The sequence below is a fragment of the Arachis ipaensis genome, chromosome B3 (genome assembly GCF_059453495.1).
Source record: "Arachis ipaensis isolate K30076 ecotype BB chromosome B3, ASM5945349v1, whole genome shotgun sequence".
In the NCBI taxonomy this organism is placed as follows: Eukaryota; Viridiplantae; Streptophyta; class Magnoliopsida; order Fabales; family Fabaceae; genus Arachis; species Arachis ipaensis.
Genome location: NC_142438.1, coordinates 106,423,908 through 106,440,027, shown reverse-complemented (window position 1 = coordinate 106,440,027; position 16,120 = coordinate 106,423,908). Strand labels below are relative to the sequence as shown.

The window sequence follows — 16,120 nt, the reverse complement described above, 5'->3', positions numbered from 1 at the left end:
AACGTTTGGTCACCAAGGTGAGATTCTACTTTTTAAACCTCCCGAATGGAAACATGTAGATCAAGACGGAGGTGGATTTAAAAGCAAGGCTTGGAATCCTGGACTCTATCCTGACATTCGTCGTCCCAGGAGCCTGAAAATCTGTTTGGAGCTACTCAGAAGGTTTGCATGCTTGGTTTGGGACCCCGGAGGCTATTGGCATTTCAAGCACTGGTGGAGATTTTTAGACGAATTTAAACATAAGCCGCCATAACAGGATACTCCTCCAATGTCCAACTTAAGGACTTTAACTAAAAGTGCTAGGTGGGAGACAACCCACCATGGTATGGTCGCTTCTTTTTCAATTTATTTCTTGTTAATTGCTTTCATTTTTCCTTTTTTATTTTAATTTATTAAACCTGGAATCATGCATAGCATTCATGTTAATCATTGCATTTTGCATTTTTCATGCATATATAAAAAAAAGGGTGCACGACGCGACCGCATGCCCCATGCGATCGCGTCATATTGCGAGAAACACCACCCATGCGACCGGATGACCCACGCGGCCGCATGATATATATATATCGGCGTAAGGATCCAACGAACAGAAAGTTAGGCTGGAATCGTGCGGCCCTTGTGCGTTTCGCACAAATTGGCCCACGCGATCATGTCACTTGCACAATACCAATCCCACGCGACCGCGTGAGCGACACGATCGCGTCACATGGATTGCACATCACCCCAAAAGGAGACAGAGAGTTGCGCTAAAACGGCGCTGGAGTCGTGCGTTTAGCATGAATTCCAGCGACGCGATCGCGTGACCCACGCGATTGCGTCACCCCTCTTTCCCCCCTCTCATGCGATCGCGCGCCCCACGCGATCGCGTCACTCCCATTTTCACCCAACCACGCGAGCGCATGTCCCACGCGGCCGCGTGGATATGAAAATATAACCTCCCAGCCACGCGAACCCTATCAGTCGTGCAACCCCCCACCCCCAACCCTCTTCTCCCTCTCTGCTTCTTCTTGCTCCAGCCACCAACCAGCACCACCCAGCCGCCACCGCGCCACCACCCAGACGCCGCCGCCGTCCAAACACCGCCGCCGTACCACCCCCTCCCCCTTTTTCTTCTTCTTTCTTCTTGTCTCATCCCCTCTCTGCCACCACCCAGAACCACCACCCACCACCGCCGGCCTTCCAGCCGCGCCCCCCCCCTCCGCCACCCACCCGCAACCCCCCTCCCTTCCTCTATCACTAACCCTAAGAACCTATCCCCATCCCCCTCCGCCGCCACCGCGCCGCCGTGCCCCGCCACTGCGCCGGACACCACCGCCGCCATCTCCCAACCGTTCTGCTTCTTTCGCTTTCTAGGTTCCGCAACACGCACTCCCTTTTATCCGTTCGTCGTTTTTCTGTATTTTTTTTTCCATTTTTGTTCATACTTAGGATAGATAGATATGCATGCTGTGGTAGATCTTTAGGTTGTTAGGAAGCTTAGGCTGTGGTTAGTGGATCTAGGTCTGTTTACTTGCACTGTTCCTGTTTCTGTTTTATCATAACTGCAATTCTATTGTTCCTGTGACCTCGTTCATATGCTGTGATTTCTTGCATTTGCTGCTTGTTACTCTGAATTTTCTTGTTTCTATTAATTATAGGTAACTACAGCAAGTTTTTAATTCATAGGCACTGCTATGATTGCTGTTTATTTTCCGAGACAATCCAATTTTAGCCGGAATGCTGTCCAAATTTTTTGTAAATTGTTTTCATTCATGTTTTGGTTTGGCACTTCTGAACTCTGTTTTACTCTGCTTTACCCAAACTATTTCATGAATGCTATGGAAGAGTTTCTTACCCTTTTTGGTTTCCTGATTCATAAACTGCATTTGTGATTCACTGATTCCAATTTTTGCTTTCTTTATTTCTATTCGAATCAACATCACCCTGTTTTCCTTGTTCGATTATGAGTACTTCTATTCTTACCTATGAATCCTTGTTATATGGAATTTTTCTCTATGCCACTTACTTTAACCCGCACTTTACTAACTCACTAATTTTATTTTACTAATATCTTCTTCAAATTCTAACCATACTAACCATTTTGATCTCTTTTCTATTTATTTTCACTTTCCTCTAACTTTCTAACCATGGCATATTGATTATTTTTCCATTTAACATAAATTCAATCACATTTCATATACTCATTTTCCTTATTTTATTTCTCATTTGCCGCTTTGTGTTTCCTTTGTTTAATTGCCTATTTGCTTTACTATTTTTATCCATATCCTGGTTTTCTGTTTTTCAGGATGTCTGCCTCACAAAGGAAAGGAAAAGGCAAGGCTACTGGCAAGCGCAAGCGAGGAGATTCCTCCCAGTCCATCATTGCCCTCATGCACGATTCCTCATGGCGGGAGAAGAACTTCACACAGCAGGAAAAAGCTGACCAGCTGCTCCCTGCAAATGATCCTATAAAATTTGCAAACCAGTACTGTGAGCTGAAGTACCCGGCTTTTGCAAACTCCAGAAATCTATACCTGGAGCGAACTCTGAAGATTCCAGAAGTACTCCAGCAGTACACCACTGAGCAAATCAAGCAAAGGGGCTGGTTCTTTCTGGAGAGAATACTGACAGAGGTCAACGCATCTTGGGTCCGGGAATTCTACTGCAACTACTACCTCACCATCCTAGATGCAGTGAACCTGAGAGCAAAACAAATTCTAGTCACTGAGGAGGCCTTAGAGGACATTCTTTAGCTCCCAGCCAAGTCCGATCAGCCTGATGGTTATTCGAAGGCTGAGGAGGACATGCGCCAGATGCAGTTTGATTGGGATCCTGTGAAGGCACGGATAGCTCTGGACCCGACTGTTCCTTGGGAGATGGGTCAGGACACCAGCATGCCTAGAGGGATCAAGAGGGCGTACTCAAATGATGAGGCTCGGTTATGGCACCAGATCTTGAGTAATTATGTGATGCCGAGTACTCACGAGACGGAGATCCCGGCTGCTATGATCACCCTCCTTTGGTGTGTGATGAAGGGGAAGGACCTTTATCTGCCATGCTTTATCCGGCATTTTATGGCCAGGGTCCACGTCCGAGGCACCCTCCCTTTTCTGTATCTGGTTACACAGCTAGGCCGTCAAGCTAACGTGCTATGGGAGGATGCCGATGAGACACCACCAGCGGCGGATTGCAGGAAGATCATTCCTCACAGCAGAAACTTCTTAGCTTTGGGCTACAGACCACCACCCTTCACTACTACCGATGTGCCAGCCCCACCGTCTCCTGAACCCTCTTCATCCACAGCTGCCACTGCTACTCCTGCTGCTACCACTGCACCTTCACCTGCCTCTGAGCCAGTATACCGCCTCTTGCACCGCCTATTCCGACAGCTTGATCAGATGGAGCACCGTAATCGGCGCTGGTATGCGAGATTGGAGCGTCGCAACAAGCGACGCTATGAGCACCTGAAGCTGATGATACGATCCGGCGACATCCCCTCTGAGCCCAACACACCATCTGAGCCATCAGAGGAGGAGGAGGATGGGCACGAGGAGGAGACTCATTTCCAGGAGGAGACCCATCAGCAGGCAGCCACAGAGCAGGCTGCCCCGCATCAGGAGGTTATGCCTCAGATAGAGGCTGCGGATCCGGAGATCCCAATTCAGTCAGCCCCACCTCTACAGCAGCTAGACCCTCAGCCCACCACCACCACAGAGCCTCCAGCTGCCATCCCTACCAGTGATGACACCCCTTCACACCCGGCTTGATTGAGCATCAGGGACGATGCTTCATTTTAAGTGTGGGGAGGTCGCCATCTCTGGCTTTTATTTTGGTGAACCACTACATACTTTTTCTTTTATTTTGAATATTTTCTGTATTTTTCTTTTTACTGTTATTTTCTGAGTACTTATACATTGCTTTTATGTATTTTTACTCTATTTTTGCATATTGCATCTTTAGTTCATATTTCTAGTTATTTAGTTTAGTTTGCAATTCTGATTTATTAGTGGATTAATTAGTATAGTTTACCCTTTTTAGCATAAGATAGTATAGTTTAAATTAAAAAATATAAAAAGGAAGTAAGCTAGGAAATTAAACATATCATCAACCTTGTATATATCATTACATGATGTAGTTAAGCTGACAACATTTCATCAAGGAGGAACATTAAAACTTTAAAAGCTACCCTAAATAATTTTTTTATGAGAATAATGGGAATTTTTAACTAAACCTGCATAACATATATGAATGATATATGATGCTTGAGTTAGAGAACACACAGCCTGTGAGTCTTGAGCTTAATTGTATGGTTGCATTCAAACCATAACTTCATTCCTGTGTGTTTCGCTTCTTTTTATTCTGATGTTCTTTACTTTGCTTTAATCTATATGTCCAATTATAGAATATAGAATAGATACATACCAAAAGAATGATTGAGGCCATCATTTGATTTTAGCTCACTTACCCCAGAATAACCTACCTTTCACATCACCCTTGTCAGCCCCCTTGAGCCTTTAAAATCCCTTTTATTCTATTTAGCCACACTACTAGCCTTAAGTAGAAAAACAAAATAAAATCCCAAGTTGAATCCTTGGTTAGCTTAAGATAGAAAATTATGAATAGATTAGAACATGGAAAACCTATTGGGAACATGGATGATAGAAACAAAAGGGTAGAGAAGTTAAAAGAAATAAAATAAATTTGGGAAGCATGCTCATGAGAAAATCAAAGTGATTTAATTGCCATGTGCCTTGAAAAATTTTTTTTTTCAGCATTTAATAAAAGGGGATACAAAAGAAATTCCCCAATGCAAAATAAAAGCAATGCACATGGAATTAAAAAATAAAAAGTGAAACATGAGCTTGTAACAATAAGTGGGATAATATGGGAAAATAGGTAAAGAGATTTTGTTTTACTAAATATGTATGTTAAGGTGAGATCTTAGTCTAATTAAGGATTCACTTATTAGCTCACTTGACCCTATACATAAATCCTTACCTTTACCTTGACCCCATTACAACCTCAATTAAAGGCCTCATGACTTTTTGGTATGACTATATTTTATAATTGTTGATTGGTTAGATGAAAAACAAAGCTATAGAAAGTAAGAATAAAAAGAAAAGTAGAGTGAATAAACCCAGTAAACACTGAGTGACTAGAGGGTAAACACAAAATCCAGTGAGGGTTCAATAACTCATCAACATATACCTGTACTTAATTTACTAATTGTTTTGCAAGTTTGTACAATGTTTTCTTTCCCATCTCATTTGCTGAAATGCTTCATTATTTAAGGTTGGCTATACATATACATAACTCCTTGAGAATATGAACTAACTTGACTACATGTAAGCTTTATATATGAGTGAATAATTTAGAGTTGCATGATGCATCATTCATTTAGGTAGTTGCATTTAAATTAGGTTGCATTGCATGACATTCCATTACTTTAACCTTAATTATTTACCTTGGATTTAGCATGAGGACATGCTAGTGTTTAAGTGTGGGGAGGTTGATAAACCCATATTTCATGAGTTCTTTTGTGCTTAATTTGAGTAATTTATTCAATCCTCCACCTACTTATTCATATTAACTGCATGGTTTTACTTTTCCTTCCTTATTATGTCATATTGTGAAAAACATGTTTTTCTAAGCTTTAAAAATTAATTATTTTAATTACCTTTATTTCCATTCGATGCCGTGATTAGTGTGTTGAGTAGTTTCAGATTTTCTAAGGCAGAATGACTTAAAGGATGGAAAAGGAAACATACAAAAATGGAAGGAGAAAGTAAAACAGAGCTTTGAAGGAAACTGGTATTCACGCGATTGCATGGACGACGCGATCGCGTGCCAGAAGCGAAGATGCAGCGACGCGGCCGCATGACTGACGCGACCGCGCGACATAAGCAGAACGCATACGACGCGGACGCGTGACTGACGCGACCGCGGCAAGGAAAAGCTCCGAATGACGTGACCACGTGACCCACGCGGACGCGTGATAGAGGCCACGTATCAGAATTTACAGAATACGCCCCCAGCGATTTCTGAAGCCCTTTTTGGCCCAGATCCAAGTACAGACAGCATAGACCAGAGGTTATAAAGAGTGGGAATGCACCCATTTAAAAGGGAGCTCGCATATTTTATTTCTCAATGATTTAGATATAGTTGAGAAGGAGATCTTCTCCTCTCTCTCTTAGGATTTAGGATTTCTTTTTGCTTTAAGAGTGACTCTCAATCCAGGTTTTATATTTCTTTGTTTTAAACTTCCTTTTCACCTTATTTATTTATTTCAGTATCTGACTTGGTGATAAACCACTATTTTATAGTTTATCTTGTGCTCAATTGAATGGATTTCATCAACTCTTTACCCACTTATTCATAATATTTGCATGGTTTTATATTTCCTTCCTGATCTTGTGCTATGATTGATGATCCGTCTATATACAGACTCTATATTACTGGGTTTTCTATGCTTTTCGTGTATTCGACAATAAAGTCAGCAAGGTACTGAAACTTAATGGCTGTCCGAGCTTCGTATGTTAGGTCGAACTGGGACAACTCTATCGTCCATTGTAGCATTCTACCTGCCAAGTCCGTTTCTTATAGGATGTGTTTCATGGGTTGATGATGCCAGGGCATTTTGGCCAGTTTCACTGACCTTTTCTTTATGGTTTTAGGGTAGTTTCATGCACTTTCTTAGGAAATAAGCAAGTTTTGGGTAAATAATCACTTACATCTTGATTCAAGCAAACATTGTGAATTTTACATGATTTCATGAGAATTATGCATGAATTAAATGACAAAATTGAATGATGCATGTCTCATAACTTGGATTAGAGCTTTGATGCACTTTATTGCTTGATTTCAGGACAAAGGAAGCAAGGAAGAACCATGTTAGTAGCCACGTTAGTCTAGCTAACGTGACCACTAACGTGGAATGGAGGCTAGCTTGCAACATTAATGAGAAAAGTGATCGCCATTAACGCCTTCGTGAGCCATCATAGCCCACGTTAGTTGCCATGTTAACTATGTTAACATGGAAGCTAACGTGGAAGAGAAGTAGAACTCCAACGTTAGTGGTAAAAGTAAGTGCCACTAACGTTCCAAAGTGGCAGCTGGCCACGTTAAGAGTCACGTTAACTCAGTTAACGTACACTCTAACGTGGATGAGGAAGATAATGCCAACGTTAGTGACACTCACCTTTGTCACTAACGTTGGACTAAGCTCATATTTGCCACGTTAAGAGTCACGTTAACTTAGTTAACATAGACTCTAACGTGGAGGGAGCAAGGAATCACCAACGTTAGTGACACTCACCTTTGTCACTAACGTTGGATTAAGCCACTATGAGCCACGTTAGTTGCCACGTTAATTACATTAACGTAGAAGCTAACGTGGAGAAGAGGGATGATGAGCCAACGTTAGTGACACTCACCTTTGTCACTAACATTGGAGATGGCTCTCAATACCACGTTAGAAGTCACATTAACCTAGTTAACGTGAACTCTAACGTGGGAAGTAGGGGCGTTTTGAAGCGTTAGTGACAAAGGTAAGTGTCACTAACGCTCTCGAAGATTTGGCAGGCCTACGTTAAAGGCCACGTAAACTATACTAACGTGAACTCTAACATTGGGAGAAAGGGGTACTCTCAATGTTATTGGAAAAGGTGAACCCCAGTAACGTTTGCGAAGGGCTAAAAAGCAACGTTAGTGGTCACGTTAGTGCCACTAACGTTGAAGTTAACGTGGACCATTTTTGGGTTAAGAACGTTAGTGAAAAAGGTGATTGTCACTAACGTTCTCGACCCCACAGTTTCAATTAACGTTAACACCACTAACGCCCCAAGCTAAAGTCCATACCTACTGTACACTTTCTCTGCAAGTAAAGCTGAGCCCACTGAAGAAGATAAATGCTTCAACTCAAGATCCAAAGGCCCATATCCAAGACATGAAGAAGCAACTAGAAGATTAGAAGAATAGTATAAATAGGGAGAACTTTGAACTAGAAAGGAGCTTTTGGGCATTATTAGAATTACTCTCTGTATTTTTTTACTTTCTCTGCAACTTCTAGTTTAACTTTTGAGAATGCATTATCCATCTTTGTTTTCCATCCCCAAAGCTATGAACAACTAAACCCCTTTCATTGGGTTAGGGAGCTCTGTTGTAATTTGATGGATCAATAATAGTTTTCATTATTCTTCTTCTTTCTTTTCTCTTGATTTTACTAGAAAGCTTTCAATCTTCATCCAATTGAGTAGTTATCTTGGAAAATAAGCTATTCATACTTGGATCTCTTCGGAACCTTGGAAGAGGAATGAAGAGATCATGCTAGAAATGCTTTCTCATGTTGGACCAAATTGGGGTTTGGATGGATATAGTGACATATAATCCTACCAACACTTTGATTTGAAAATACATGTGGAATAATCAGTGACCATACCTCATCTCTTCTCATGAGCAATTAGACCAAGGAAATGGCTATTGATCAAGATTTGAGAGATTGAATTACCAAGGAATTGGAATTCAATCACTTAAGATTTCCAAGGAGATCAATGAATACATTGATTGAGGAAGAGATGAAAATGAACTTGATCCGGAGGATGCAACATCTCCTAAGCCCAATGAACTCCCCATTTCTGATCTTACCCATTCTCTTTAATTTCTGCCAATTACTTTTATGATCGTCTTCCCCATTCCCATTTAAGATTCTGCAATTTATTTTCCGTCATCTATTTTCAGCTCTTTATTTCCAGCATTTACATTTTCTGCTATTTACTTTCCCGCCATTTAATTTCCTGCAACTCTCAAACCAAATTCTGCTTAGCTCAACTAGAACATTCCTCCAATTAAAGTTGCTTGACCAATCAATTCCTGGGGGATTCGACCTCACTCTATTGTTAGTTTTTACTTGACGACAATTCGGTATACTTGCCGAGGGAAATTTGTTAAGAGACAAGTTTCCATGCATCAAGTTTATGGCGCCGTTGCCGTGGATTGATTTTGTATCAACAATGATTAAATTGGTGGATAACTAGATTGAGCATTTCCCTTTTGTTTGATTTAGTTTCATCTGAGTAATTTACTTTCAGTTTTAGTTATTTCTTTCCCTGTACCTTTCACCCATTAGTGGTGTTACCTGCATTTTGTTTTAATATTTGGTTCACTGACCCACTAACTGTTTGATATATTGCATCACTCACACTAATAGCATTTCTGCAGAAAATATTGTCTGCATCTTTCTTTCTTGCTTGTGCCTTATTGGGTGTATGACAGGTAGAAGAAGCAGGGCTTCAACTTTCTGAACCTGAGAGGACCTTCCTTAGATTAAGGAGGGAAGCAAGAGGGAAGAGAGTAGTTGGTGCAGAGGAAGAGAAGGAGTATTTTGAACCAGACATGGATGAGAATATGGAGAACCATCATGAAGAAGAGGCTCACAACCATGGCAAAGAAGGTCCAGCACATCAGGCTGGACAAGAGAGAAGAGTTCTGGGTTCTTACATCACCCTTGTAAGTAGCATCCAAAGGCCAACCATACATGCCAACAAATTTGAACTAAAATCACAGCTCATCACCCTTGTTCAGAACAATTGTTCATTCGGAGGAAGTGTCCAAGAAGACCCCAATCAACATCTAACCACCTTCCTGAGGATATGCGATACTGTGAAGTCTAATGGTGTTCACCCTGACACCTATAGACTACTTCTGTTTCCCTTCTCACTCAAGGACAAAGCATCTAAATGGCTGGAATCCTTTCCAAAGGAGATTTTAGCAACCTGGGAAGATGTGGTGAATAAATTCTTGGCAAGATTCTATCCTCCTCAACGAATCAACAGGTTGAGATCTGAGGTATGAACCTTCAGGCAGCAAGATGGTGAGACTCTATATGAAGCATGGAAGAGGTTTAAGGACCTGACAAGAAGGTGCCCACCAGATATGTTCAACGAATGGGTGCAGTTGCACATTTTCTATGAAGGCCTTTCGTATGAATCAAAGAAGGCAGTAGACCACTCATCCGGGGGATCTCTGAACAAGAAGAAGACCATTGAAGAAGCCATAGATGTCATTGAGACTGTAGCAGAGAATGACTACTTCTATGCTTCTGAAAGAGGCAACACTAGAGGAGTGATGGAGCTGAACAATGTGGATGCACTGCTAGCTCAAAACAAGCTTATTACCAAGCAGTTGGCTGACCTTACCAAAAAGATGGAGAGGAATCAAGTGGCAGCAATCACCACCTTAGCAGCAGCTCAAGAAGGAGTGAATGAAGAAGCAGAGGGTAATCAGAAATAAGCCAACTACATTGGAAATTCACCTAGGCAGCACTATGACCCATACTCCTAAACATATAATCCTGGTTGGAGGAACCACCCGAACTTTGGGTGGGGAAACCAACAGGATCAAGGCCAAGATCAGAGACGCCACAACCCCAACAACAATGCAGCTCACCAACACTCCACACAGAGGTCATATCAACACCCACCTAACAACACCTCTCAACATCCATACCAAAGTCAAAATGGCCCTTCTCATCCCTCCAATCTCGACTAACCATCATCTGAAGATAGACTCTCAAGGATTGAAACTCTACTTGAAGGCATATGCAAGGAGATCCAAGATAGTAAGGTGTTCCGAGAGGAAGTGCGATCCAACATGCAAAATCAAGATGCTGCCATCAAGAAACTTGAGACACAAATTGGCTACCTATTTCAGCAAGCTCCTGGCCATGACCTTTATAGCAACATTGAGTCAAGGCCAAGGGAGGAGTGTCAAGCTATCACCCTCAGAAGTGGGAAGGAATTGAAGGAGACTTCCAAGTAACCACAAGAGAAAGATTCAATTGGAAGGAAGGAGGAACAAGATGAAGTTCAAGTCTCCACCTCCAACTCACATCAAAAGGAAGAAGAGCTGAAGCCATATGTTCCGAAAGTCCCATATCCTTAACAATTGAGGAAGAAGGGGGATGACAGCCAGTTCTCTAGATTTTTAGAAATCTTCAAGAAACTACAGATTAACATACCCTTTGCTGAAGCAACAGAGCAAATGTCGCTCTATGCCAAGTTCTTGAAGGAGTTGATGACCAAGAAGAGAAGCTGGAAGAACAACGATACTGTGATACTAACTGAGGAATGCAGTACCATCATTCAGCATAAACTGCCCCAGAAATTGAAGGATCCTGGGAGCTTCCAGATTCCTTGTATTATAGGAGAAATAACAGTGGAGAAGGCTCTATGTGATTTAGGAGCCAGCATAAATCTGATGTCTGTAGCTATGATGAGAAAAATGAAGATTGAGGAGGCCAAACCAACAAAAATGGCCTTACAACTGGCAGACCGATCATTCAAGTTTTCTCACGGCATAGTGGAAGACTTGCTAGTGAAGGTAGGAGACTTTATCTTTCCAGCAGACTTTGTAGTATTAGACATGAAGGAAGGAGCTAAGGCTTCTATCATCTTGGGTAGACCATTCTTAGCTACTGCCGGAGCTGTCATCGATGTCCAAAAGGGCGAACTTACCCTTAGACTACACAATAAAACAATGATGATCAATGTGTTCAAGGCCATGAACTACCCACAGGAACCATTGGGAGAATGTATGAGGTTGGACTCACTGGAAGATGTAGTACAAGAGACTTTTGAAGAAGAAGAACTTGAGGGGTTAACAGAAGAGGAGGAATCAGCATCAAGCGAAGAAGCTGCAACAGCTGAGGTTCAAGCTCAACGCACAATAGAGGAGAAGAATGAAAAGAAAGAAGCACCCAAACTTGAACTAAAGGCACTGCCACCCACTCTCAAGTATGCATATCTAGGAGAAAATGAAAGTTATCCAGTGATCATAAATTCATCCCTCAGCCAAGAATAAGAGGAAGAGCTACTCCAAGTATTGCAAAGGCACAAAGATGCCATAGGATGGACCCTTGCTGACTTGAAGGGAATCAATTCGGCCATATGTATGCATAAGATACTATTGGAAGATGATGCCAAACCATCCATTCAACCCTAAAGGAGGCTGAACCCAGTCATGAAGGAAGTGGTACAGAAAGAAGTCATGAAGTTGTGGCAAGGAAGAGTGATCTATCCAATCTCAGACAGCCCATGGGTCAGCCCTGTACAAGTTGTCCCAAAAAAGGGAGGAATCACTGTAGTCCCCAATGAGAAGAACGAACTAATCCCTACAAGGACCGTCACAGGATGGCGGATGTGCATAGACTACAGAAAACTCAATGAAGCTACACGAAAAGATCATTTCCTCCTTCCTTTCATGGATCAGATGCTGGAAAGACTTGTAGGACATGCATATTACTGTTTTCTCGATGGTTATTCAGGATATAACCAAATAGTGGTTGATCCAAGAGACCAAGAGAAAACCTCCTTTACTTGCCCATATGGAGTGTTTGCCTACAGGCGCATGCCGTTTGGGCTATGCAATGCACCTGCAACCTTATAACGCTACATGCTCTCCATTTTCTCAGATATGATAGAAAAAATCATCGAAGTCTTTATGGATGACTTCTCAGTATTCGGATATTCCTTTCCTAATTGTCTAGATCACCTAGCCCTGGTGTTAAAGAGATGTCAAGAGACCAATCTGGTCTTGAACTGGGAGAAATGTCATTTCATAGTAACAGGAGTAATAGTCCTTGGTCATAAGGTGTCTAACCAGGGCATTGAGGTAGACAGAGCTAAGGTGCAACTCATTGAAAGATTACCTCCACCAAGTGATGTCAAGGCAATTAGGAGTTTTTTAGGGCATGCTGGCTTTTACAGACGGTTTATTAAAGATTTTTCAAAGATAGCCAAGCCCTTAAGCAATCTCCTTGTATCTGATACACCATTTGTCTTTGATGAAAAGTGCATGCTAGCTTTCAAAAGCTTGAAAAAGAGGCTGTCCTTTTCCCCTATCATTTCCCCACCTGATTGGAACTTACCTTTTGAACTGATGTGCGATGCATCTGACTTCGCAGTTGGGGCAGTGTTAGGACAGAGGAAAGAGAACTTAGTCCATGTAATATACTATGCCAGCAAAGTCCTCAATGATACTCAAAGAAACTATACCACTATTGAAAAGGAGTTGTTGGCAATAGTTTTTGCAATTGACAAGTTTAGATCATACCTCATTGGTGCCAAAGTAATCGTTTTCACAGATCACACAGTACTTAAATATTTGTTTGCCAAGGAAGAATCAAAACCAAGACTAATAAGATGGATCTTGTTGTTGCAGGAATTCGACATTGAAATTAGAGACAAGAAGGGAGTGGAAAATAAGGTAGCGGATCACCTGTCCAGAATCCCTCATGATAAAGGTGGAACACATGGTACAAGTGTGAATGAATGTTTCCCGGATGAGCAGTTAATGACGGTTCACAAAGCACCTTGGTTTGCAAACATTGCCAATTTCAAGGCAACTGGGGCTTTACCTCCAGAGATCAACAAACATCAAAAGAGAAAGCTCATTAATGATGCAAAATATTTTGTTTGGGATGAGCCATATCTATTCAAGAAGTGTCCAGATGGAATCCTGAGAAGATGTGTTTCGAAAGAAGAGGGACGAGAGGTCTTGTGGAACTGCCACGGCTCATGCTCTGGAGGCCATTTTGGAGGAGACAGAACTGCAGCCAAGGTGTTACAAAGTGGATTCTTTTGGCCCACCCTTTTCAAGGATGCCAAAGAACTGGTAAAGAATTGCAATGAATGTCAAAGAGCTAGAAACTTACCCAAAAGAAATGAGATGCTACAAAATTTCATCTTAGAACTGGAACTGTTTGATGTGTGGGGAATCGATTTCATAGGACCATTCCCAACCTCATATTCAAACAAGTACATCTTGGTAGCAGTGGATTATGTTTCCAAGTGGGTAGAGGCTATTGCAACCCCAACGAATGATAACAAGGTGGTCATGAATTTCCTCAGAAAGAATATCTTTAGCCGGTTTGGAGTCCCACGAGCACTCATCAGTGATGGAGGGAGCCATTTTTGTAACAGACCACTAGAAGCTCTCCTCCTACGATACGGGGTGAAACACAAGATTGCCACACCTTACCACTCCCAAACAAGTGGGCAAACTGAGATATCTAACAGAGAGCTAAAAAGGATTCTGGAAAAGACTGTGGGAGCATCAAGAAAGGATTGGTCAAAGAAGCTGGATGATGCTCTTTGGGCATAAAGAACGGCATTCAAAATACCAATCGGGATGTCCCCATACCAACTGGTGTATGGAAAGGCTTGTCATCCACCATTGGAGCTGGAACACAAAGCCCTCTGGGCTCTCAAGCTGCTAAATTTTGATAGCAATGCTGCTGGTGAAAAGAGGGTCTTGTAGCTACAAGAAATGGAGGAGTTCAGATCTCAAGCCTATGAAAATGCCAAGATTTATAAAGAAAAGGCAAAGAGAAGGCACGACCTCCATTTGACACCCAGGAGCTTCGAAGAAGGATAGCAAGTGCTCCTCTACAACTCCAAATTAAGACTTTTTCCTGGGAAACTCAAATCAAGGTGGTCAGGACCCTTTCTTGTCACAAAGGTCTCGCCGTATGGGCACATAGAAATCATGGAGGAAAGTTCAAAGAGGACGTTCACTGTGAATGGACAAAGGCTCAAACACTACATGGGCAACATGGGGAAAAACCCCAAAGTGAAGTATCACCTCAAATAATGGAGGAATCATCGAGCTAGCGACGCTAAAAGAGTGCTTCGTTGGGAGGCAACCCAACCTAAGGTAGTTTTCTTTTCATTTGCATTTCAATAAAAAATCACAAGTAGTTTTTCCCGTATTGTGAGGAGCTAAGTTTGCTGTTACACACCAAAGAAATACAAGAGTGAGTGTGTAATTCTAAGTTTGGTGTTCCACCAAAGATTTCAGTTAGAATCACACTACACTCCTTCAAGGGCAAATTGCTAGATCCAAACAATCAGGGGAACCACTTAACAGTAGTTAGTTTCTAGTTCATAGTTGTTTTGCTGATAACAATACATGAGCTTTTCTACATGTATTCAACCTGCTGTATTAGGCAAGGAACTAAGTTTGGTGTTCACACACCAAGTTAAGTTCAGAAATTCACAAGCATACATGCATACTAACTATTTCTCAAGTGCTTTGGGAACAAGCAACTTCCAACGACTTTGCAGGAATCTCCTGGAGAATTGGTGCACCATCTTCCAAGAAGGCGAAGAAAAATGAAAAAATTATGGATGATGACAAACAAGAAGGAGAGCGCGAGCACCCCCATGAGTAAAAGGTGGTGGAGTTCCCTCATTGTCCCATCTTTTTCAAGTATTAAATAAGGAAAATCATGTATGAAATAGAACATGCTTCCATGGTAGTTTAGGATTTTCAAAGCTGTCTTTAGTATTTTTCTTGCCTTTTTCATATGTGTGCTGGTTCAAGTTACCTATCTTCATCTGCATCTTGCTTATTGTATGTTTGTCCTTTTAAGCTAAATAAAAAGAGATGTTATGAAAGACCAGAGTGGAGTTCAATTTGTGGAGTAAGTCCTTAAATTTGTGGTGTAGTAATCACTTAGCTAAGTTAGTTCACCAACAAGGTGGGAAGGCAACTATCTGTCCTGAATCATATGCTTGAAACACACCCCATGAGACTAGCTAAATAATAAGATCCCAGTAAGAAAAGGGAAAAGAACACTAAGAGTTGAAAAAGAAAGAAAGGTAATAAAAAATAAGGCTAGGCACCAAGGGCTTAAACCTTGAGGGATGTGTCTGTGGTGCTCTTGTACCAAGGATCTGCTTGAATGAATAAGTTCTTAGGAGTGCTTCATCGCTTGGTAACTTGGGTTAACTAACCCGGGATTATCAACTGAAAATCCACAACCAAGAGCAACCTTGCTACAGAACATTTAGTAACCCAAAGAGGTGCTGGACACCAAGACCTCAAGGAAAGAAAATAAAAAACCATGTGCCTGTGGTGTGTATGTATGGGGGAGAGAGACTTGAGGGAGTAAGTCCTTAGGGGTGTTTCAACACCTAGCACCTTGAACCAACTGGTTCGGGAGTGTTGGCTGAAAACTTATCTTAAAGAGTCGCCCTCTCACAGAACACTTAGCCTAAGGATGCAATAAACCTTGGAAAGACAAAGGGATCAATAAATAACAGTCTCAAAGGGTGCCATCAAGTGAGTATTCCAAGACATGATA

General features: G+C 41.8%; 1 non-coding gene across 1 annotated transcript; it reads right to left on the bottom strand.

The window, feature by feature from the left end:
* Positions 1 to 9,807: 9,807 nt before the first annotated feature.
* On the bottom strand, positions 9,808 to 9,914 carry LOC148571932 (small nucleolar RNA R71). Its single transcript, XR_015908427.1, has one exon. It is a non-coding gene; the product is annotated as a small nucleolar RNA R71 (small nucleolar RNA).
* Positions 9,915 to 16,120: the final 6,206 nt, after the last annotated feature.